General features: G+C 43.7%; 1 protein-coding gene across 1 annotated transcript in view; it reads right to left on the bottom strand.

Moving 5' to 3' along the window:
• The window catches only part of efemp2a (EGF containing fibulin extracellular matrix protein 2a), a 16,237-nt gene extending 8,425 nt beyond the window's left edge, over window positions 1-7,812 (bottom strand). The window contains exon 1 of the mRNA XM_029730053.1: window positions 7,561-7,812. The gene's annotated coding sequence lies outside the window, so the exon portion shown is untranslated. The remainder of the gene's footprint in view (window positions 1-7,560) is intronic.
• Window positions 7,813-8,266: the final 454 nt, after the last annotated feature.

Raw genomic sequence — 8,266 nt, 5'->3', positions numbered from 1 at the left:
TATACTTATGTATTATTGTTTGTACAGATGAACGTGGTACCTTCAGGCGTTTGGAAATTGCTCCCAAGGATGAACCAGACTTGTGGAGGTCTACAAATTCTTTTCTGAGGTCTTGGCTGATTTATTTTGATGTTCCCATGATGTCAAGCAAAGAGGCACCGAGTTTGAAGGCAGGCCTTGAAATACATCCACTGTTACACCTTCAATTAACTCAAATTATGTCAATTAGCCTAGCAGAAGCTTCTAAAGCCATGACATAATTTTCTGGAATTTTCCAAGCTGTTAAAATGCACAATCAACTTAGTGTTTGTAAACTTCTGATCCATTGGAATTGTGAAACAATTTCTTTGATTTTTAATGCGTTTGAGCCAATCAGTTGTGTTGTGACAAGTTAGGGGTGGTACACAGAAGATAAACCTATTTGGTAAAAGACCAAGTCCATATTATGGCAAAAACAGCTCAAATAAGGAAAGAGAAATGACAGTTCATCATTACTTTAAGACATGAAGGTCAGTCAATGCAGAAAAATTCAAGAACTTCGAAGTGCAGTTGCAAAAATCATCAAGCGCTATAATTAAACTTGCTCTCATGAGGACCGCCACAGGAAAGGAAGACCCAGAGTTACCTCTGCTGCAGAGGACAAGTTCGTTAGAGTTACCAGCCTCAGAAATTGCAGCCCAAATAAATGTTAAGAAGAGACTTGCTTAGGGCCAAGAAACACAAGCAATGGACATTAGACCGGTGGAAATCTGTCCTTTGGTCTGATGGGTCCAAATTTGAGAATTTTGGTTCCAACCGCCGGGTTTTTGTGAGACGCAGAGTGGGTGAACAGATGATCTCCACGTGTGTAGTTCCCACCGTGAAGCATGGAGGAGGCGGTGTGATGTGCTTTGCTGGTCACACTGTCATTGATTTATTTAGAATTCAAGGCACTATTAACCAGCATGGCTAGCAATACGCCATCCAATCTGGTTTGCGCTTAGTGGGACTATCATTTGTTATTCAACAGGACAATGACCCAACATACCTCCAGGCTGTGTAAGGGCTATTTGGCCAAGAAGGAGATGGATTGCTGCATCAGATGGCCTGGCCTCCACAATCATCCGACCTCAACCCAATTGAGATGGTTTGGGATGAGTTGGACCACAGAGTGAAGGAAAAGCAGCCAACAAGTGCTCAGCATATGTGCAAACTCCTTCAACACTGTTGGAAAAGCATTCCAAGTGAACCTGGTTGAGAAAATGCCAAGAGTGTACAAAGCTGTCATCAAGGCAAAGGATGGCTACTTTGATGAATCTAAAATATAAAACATATTAAAAATATAACACTTTTTGGTTACTACATGATTCCATATGTGTTATTTCATAGTTTTAATGTCTTCACTATTATTCCACAATGTAGAAAATAGTAAAAATAAAGAAAAACCCTTGAATGAGTAGGTGTGTCCAAACTTTTGACTGGTACTGTGTATACACTACCGTTCAAAAGTTTGGGGTCACTTAGAAATGTCCTTGTTTTTGAAAGAAAAGAAGAGCACATTTTTTGTCCATTAAAATAACATAAAATTGATCAGAAATACAGTGTAGACATTGTTAATGTTGTAAATGACTATTGTAGCTGGAAACAGCAGATTTTTTATGAAATATCTACATAGGCATACAGAGGCCCATTATCAGCAACCATCACTCCTGTGTTCCAATGGCACGTTGTGTTAACTAATCCAAGTTTATCATTTTAAAAGGCTAATTGATCATTAGAAAACCATTTTGTAATTACGTTAGCACAGCTGGAAACTGTTGTTCTGAATAAAGAAGCAATAAAACTGTCCTTCTTTAGACTAGTTGAGTATCTGGAGCATCAGCATTTGTGGGTTTGATTACAGGCTCAAAATGGCCAGAAACAAAGATCTTTCTTCTGAAACTCATCAGTCTATTCTTGTTCTGAGAAATTAAGGCTATTCCATGCGAGAAATTGCCAAGAAACTGAAGATCTCGTACAACGCTGTGTACTATTCCCTTCACAGAACAGCGCAAACTGTCTCTAACCAGAATAGAAAGATGAGTGTGAGGCCCCGGTGCACAACTGAGCAAGAGGACAAGTACATTTGGACAAGTACATTTGAGAAACAGACGCCTCAGAAGTCTTCAACTGGCAGCTTCATTAAATAGTACCCGCAAAACACCAGTCTCAACGTCAACATTGAAGAGGCGACTCCGGGATGCTGGCCTTCTAGGCAGAGTAGCAAAGAAAAAGACAAATCTCAAACTGGCCAATAAAAAGACAATATTAAGATGGGCAAAAGAACACAGACACCGGACAGAGGAACTCTGCCTAGAAGGCTAGCATCCCGGAGGAGTCGCCTCTTCACTGTTGAAGTTGAGACTGGTGTTTTGCGGGATTTGCAGATTGGACTTGCCAATCGGGTGATTGTGGAGGCCAGGTCATCTGACGCAGCACTCCAATACTCTCCTTCTTGGTCAAATAGCCTGTACACAGCCTGGAGGTGTGTTGGGTCATTGTCTTGTTGAAAAACAAATGATAGTCCCACTAAGCACAAACCAGATGGGATGGCGCATCGCTGCATAATGATGTGGTAACTATGCAAGTTAAGTGTGCCTTGCATTCTAAATAAATCACAGACAGTGTCACCAGCAAAACACCCCAACACCTCATCCTCCATGCTTCACGGTGGGAACCACACATGCGGAGATCATCCGTTCACCTACTATGCGTCTCACAAAGACACGGCGGTTGGAACCAAAGGACAGATTTCCACTGGTCTAATGTCCAATGCTCGCGTTTCTTGGCCCAAGCAAGTCTCTTCTTCTTATTGGTGTCCTTTAGTATTGGTTTCTTTGCAGCAATTCGACCATGAAGGCCTGATTCACCCAGTCTCCTCTGAACAGTTGATGTTGCGATGTGTCTGTTACTTGAACTCTGTGAAGCATTTATTTTGGCTGCAATTTCTGAGACTGGTAACTCTAATGAACTTGTCCTCTGCAGCAGAAGTAACTCTGAGTCTTCCTTTCCAGTGGTGGTCCTCATGAGAAACAGTTTCATCATAGCGCTTGGTGGTTTTTGCGACTGCACTTGAAGAAACTTTCAAGTTCTTGACATTTTCTGCATTGACTGACCTTCATGTCTTAAAATCATTTCTCTTTGCTTATTTGAGCCATAAAATGGACTTGGTCTTTTACCAAATAGGGCTATCTTCTGTATACCACCCCTAACTTGTCACAACACAACTGATTGGCTCAAATCAATCAATCAATCAAATTCATTTATAAAGCCCTTATTACGTCAGCTGATGTCACAAAGTGCTGTACAGAAACCCAGCCTAAAACCCCAAACAGCAAGCAATGCAGGTGTAGAAGCATTAACCTCTACCGGATCGGTGTCCCCCTGCGGGATGGTTGAGCTAACGTAGGCTAATGTGATTAGCATGAGGTTGTAAGTAACAAGAACATTTCCCAGGACATAGACAAATCTGATATGGGCAGAAAGCTTAAATTCTTGTTAATCTAACTGCACTGTCCAATTTACAGCAGCTATACCATGCTATTGTTTGAGGAGAGTGCACAGTTATGAACTTCAAAATGTCTCAATAAACCAATTAGGCACATTTGGGCAAACTTGATACAACATTTTGAACAGAAATACAATGGTTCATCGAATCAGTCTAAAACTTTGCACATACACTGTTCCCATCTAGTGGCCAAAATCGCGCCTAACCTGAAATAGTACATTGTGACCTTTCTCTTTCATTTCAAAGATAATGGAACAAAAAATTAACAAAGAAACATGTTTTTTTCTTTGTTTTATCTTTTACCAGATCTAATGTGTCATATTATCCAACATTAGTTTCACATTTCCACAAACTTCAAAGTGTTTCCTTTCAAATGGTATCAAGAATATGCATATCCTTGATCCAGGTCCTGAGCTACAGGCAGTTCGATTTGGGTATGTCATTTTAAGCGAAAATTGAAAAAAAGGGTCTGATCATTACAAAGGAAAGAAATTCCACAACTTAACTTTCACAGGGCACACCTGTTAATTGAAATGCATGAAGCTGGTTGAGAAAATGCCAAGAGTGTGCAAAGCTGTCATCAAGGCAAAGGGTGGCTACTTTGAAGAATCTCAAATATTTTTTGGTTACTACATGATTCCATGTGTGTTATTTCATAGTTTTGATGTCTTCACTGTTATTCTACAATGTAGAAAATAGTAAAAAAAAAAAAAAAACTTGAATGAATAGGTGTGTCCAAACCTTTGACTGGTACTGTAGGAAAGTATTCAGACCCCTTTACTTTTTCCACATTTTGTTAGGTTACAGCCTTATTCTAAAATTGATGAACTGGTTAATTTTCCCTCATCAATCTACACAAAATACCCCATAATGACAAAGCAAAAACAGGTTTTTAGAAATGTTGGCTAATTTATTATAAATAAAAAAACTTAAATATCACATTTATATAAGTATTTGGACCCTTTAGTCAGTACTTTGTTGAAGCATCTTTGGCAGTAATTACAGCCTCGAGTCTTCTTGGGTATGACGCTACAAGCTTGGCACACCTGTATTTGGGGAGTTTCTCCCATTCTTCTCTACAGATCCTCTCAAGCTCTGTCAGGTTGGATGGGGAGCATTGTTACACAGCTATTTTCAGGTCTCTCCAGAGATGTTTAATCAGGTTTAACTCCGGGCTCTGGCTGGGCCACTCAAGGACATTCAGAGACGGGTCCCGAACACACTCCTGCGTTGTTTTGGCTGTGTGCTTAGGGTTGTTGTCCTGTTGGTGAACCTTCGCCCCAGTCTGAGGTCCTGAGCAGGTTTTCATCAAGGATCTCTCTGTACTTTGCGCCTTCCACTGTCCATTGCGCCTGCCACTGAAAAACATCCCCACAGCATGATTCTTCAACCACCATGCTCCACCGTAGGGATGGTGCCAGGTTCCTCCAGACGTTGCGCTTGGCATTCAGGCCAAATAGTTCAATCTTGGTTTCATCAGACCAGAGAATGTTGTTTCTCATAGTCTGAGAGTCTTTATTTGCCTTTTGGCAAACTCTAAGCGGGCTGTCATGTGCCTTTTACTGGGAGTGGCTTCCGTCTGGCCACTCTATCATAAAGGCCTAATTATTTCAGTGCTGCAGAGATGGTTGTCCTTCTAGAAGGTTCTCCCATCTGCACAGAGGAACTCTAGAGCTTTGTCAGAGTGACCATCGGGTTCTTGGCACCTCCCTGACCAAGGCCCTTCTCCCCCGATTGCTCAGTTTGGCCGGGTGGCCAGCTCTAGGAAGAGTCTTGGTGGTTCCAAACTTCTTCCATTTAAGAATGACAGAGGCCACTGTGTTCTTGGGGACCTTCAATGCTGCAGACATTTCTTGGTACCCTTCACCAGATCTGTGCCTCGACACAATCCTGTTTCGGAGCTCTACGGACAATTCCTTCGACCTCAAGGCTTGGTTTATGCTCTGACATGCACTGTCAACTGTGGGACCTTATATAGACAGATGTGTGCCTTTCCAAATCATGTCAAATTAATTGAATTTACCACAGGTTGACTACAATCAAGTTGTAGAAACATCAATTTCGAGTCTCATGGCAAAGGGTCTGAATTCTTATGTAAATAAGATATTTCTGTTTAAACCTGTTTTCGCTTTGTCATTATGAGTTATTGTGTGTAGCTTGCTGAGGATTTTTTTGTATTTAATACATTTTAGAATAAGGCAGTAATGTAACAAATGTGTGGAAAAAGTCAAGGGGTCTGGAAACTTTCCGAAGGCACTGTATACGGCCTTGTCTTTACTTGGTTAGAACAGGGAATTCAGCTACTCTTGGGGACAATGTGATGTCTTTAATTGGCCCAGGTGCTTACTTATGTCACTGGCATCAGTAGTATGTTAACTCGTGCAACAGGAGGCATCACTCTCCCTGAATCCACACCATCAGCAGAATGACTAAGCAAAATATCCGCAGGGTCAAAAAGAAATGACCTCATGGGGACTAGGCAAAGCACACAGCGAGACCACACACACAGTTATACACACATACAACTACATTTACACACACACACCGGTGGGAGAGCCAACCAGAGATGGTCCTGTCTTGAGATGTGCATACCGTACATAGCCAGCTTTGTTCCGTTCTGCTCAGTAGCGCATGGATCTGCTCTCTCTCTAACATGGTGACCCGGTGGGCTCGAGTTGTGCTCTGCTCCCCTCGCTGCACTGAACCTGCCACCCAGAGGCCAGAACTTCTTACATGTGATACCACTGAACTCCTGTGACAGGAGATTTCTCTCACATTGTCAGACATTAGCTCTGCAGAAAAACACATAACAGTTCCCCATGGAGTTAGCCTGTTGGAGTTAGCCAGTTCCCCATGGAGTTAGCCTGTTGGAGTTAGCCAGTTCCCCATGGAGTTAGCCTGTTGGAGTTAGCCAGTTCCCCATGGAGTTAGCCTGTTGGAGTTAGCCAGTTCCCCATGGAGTTAGCCTGTTGGAGTTAGCCAGTTCCCCATGGAGTTAGCCTGTTGGAGTTAGCCAGTTCCCCATGGAGTTAGCCTGTTGTCCCATTAGCACTGGGCTGCTGTCTGCTGGTGAGTACATTGCTGTAGTAAATGGATGAGGTGAGGCGTGCCGAGGGCAGGAGACAATGAACACAGGGAGGGTCAGAGGGGGTAGTTTGGTCCTCTGGGGTGCAACTCTCTGACCCTCCTTGGCATGCTTCTGCGCTTTCCCCTGAATCACTGTAGTCATTCCAGCCTTATGTAGGCCTATGAACGGATCATTCTTTCTGTCAAATGTTAGTTATTAAGAGTATATAAACACAGCGATAAAATGGGGCCCTACTCTGCACAGAAGTGGTACGTATGTAACGGAATGGGAAGGCAGTATCCTGCACTGTGATGGCGTGTGTATATAGGAGTGAGGGTGTATACAGGGTGTGTTTAGTGCACCTGTCTCTCTAGTTTGATGTGGATGTCTTGGTGTGACCATATGGTAAAATAAGGCCTGGCTGCTCTTCCTCACACTAAAGCAAGACTTTCCGACAAACAAATCCTGAACTTAAGGTTCTCTCTTAACTGACCATGTGTCTGGCAGGATTTGTCATGCAAAAGGTCCGCAGGGGATATTAATAGACTTTGCGATTGTGACATGAAATAGTTGTGAAATAGTAGTTGGATCTGTAAGAGAGTTTTGTAATACATTTCCATTTACAAATACACCTACTATCTTACACATGCTCTCTGTCCCTCCCTCCCTCCCACTCCCTCTGTAACACACACACACACATACACAAGCGCAGGGCCTTGCCACCTCAGCTCTTGTAAGGATTCGACTGCAGCTGTGGAGGTTGAGAGGAGAGAATGGTTTAACTGTGACGTGTCCACCCCCTCCAGGAGCAAACAGAGGGTAAGAGGCATTACACACTTTTTTCCCTTTTCTTTGTGACACACACACTTGGTTACTCACTCGCAAACACTCTCGTAGACACACACAACCCCCCCCCTCACTCTTTCAAACCTGCACACACTGTCATTGTAAAACATGGTGAACTCACAGACAAGTCTTTTTTCCTGTGTGAAATCTTCTTCTTCTTGCTATCTTCAGGTCCCTAGTTTGTGTCCCTGTTGCTCTGTGCTCGATGTGCTGTTCTAGTCCGCTGGCGGTGGTAGTCCCTGGTGTGTTGTGAGCGTGGAGAGCTGAAGTGGTCCTTCTGTCTGTCCTGCTCCTGCCTCGATGGCCCTGAGAGTGAGTGGGGAGATCGACAGCTGGAGCAGCTGAATGCACGCAGGGGAAGGAGAGAGAAAAAGAGAGAGGGAGAGAGGAGAGAAGGACAGCCCATTTCTACCCCCACTCTGGCCCCCTGCACTGCCATCCTCCACCCTCCCACCGACCCCCCTCCCTGACCCCCCAGGATGCAAATTCCTGGTCTGCGGCCCAAATTCCAAAATTCCAAATCTGTCCAAATCACAGGCGGAACAACAACTTGCATAGATTCACACACACACACTCCCCCTCCCCCCCTGTGCCCCCACCCACTGGTCACGCACCGCACCTGGTTTCATTTCAAATCACCCTCCACAGCTCACTCCCCCACTCACCCCCCATCTATCTATCCTTACCTCCCCCATCTTTTTCTCTCTTTCTGTACAGCCACTTAGTTTCCTTCACTCCCGTCCAATCTGACACAGACAGATATTTATAGCTTGGGAGAGAAGTCGGTGGAATGTGGACAAAAAAAAAATTGCGAAGGAGAGAGGGAA

This window comes from Salmo trutta, chromosome 3 (assembly GCF_901001165.1).
Source record: "Salmo trutta chromosome 3, fSalTru1.1, whole genome shotgun sequence".
Lineage (NCBI taxonomy): Eukaryota > Metazoa > Chordata > Actinopteri > Salmoniformes > Salmonidae > Salmo > Salmo trutta.
Note: the sequence above shows the minus strand (reverse complement) of the source record. Positions and strands in the feature narration are given on the sequence as shown.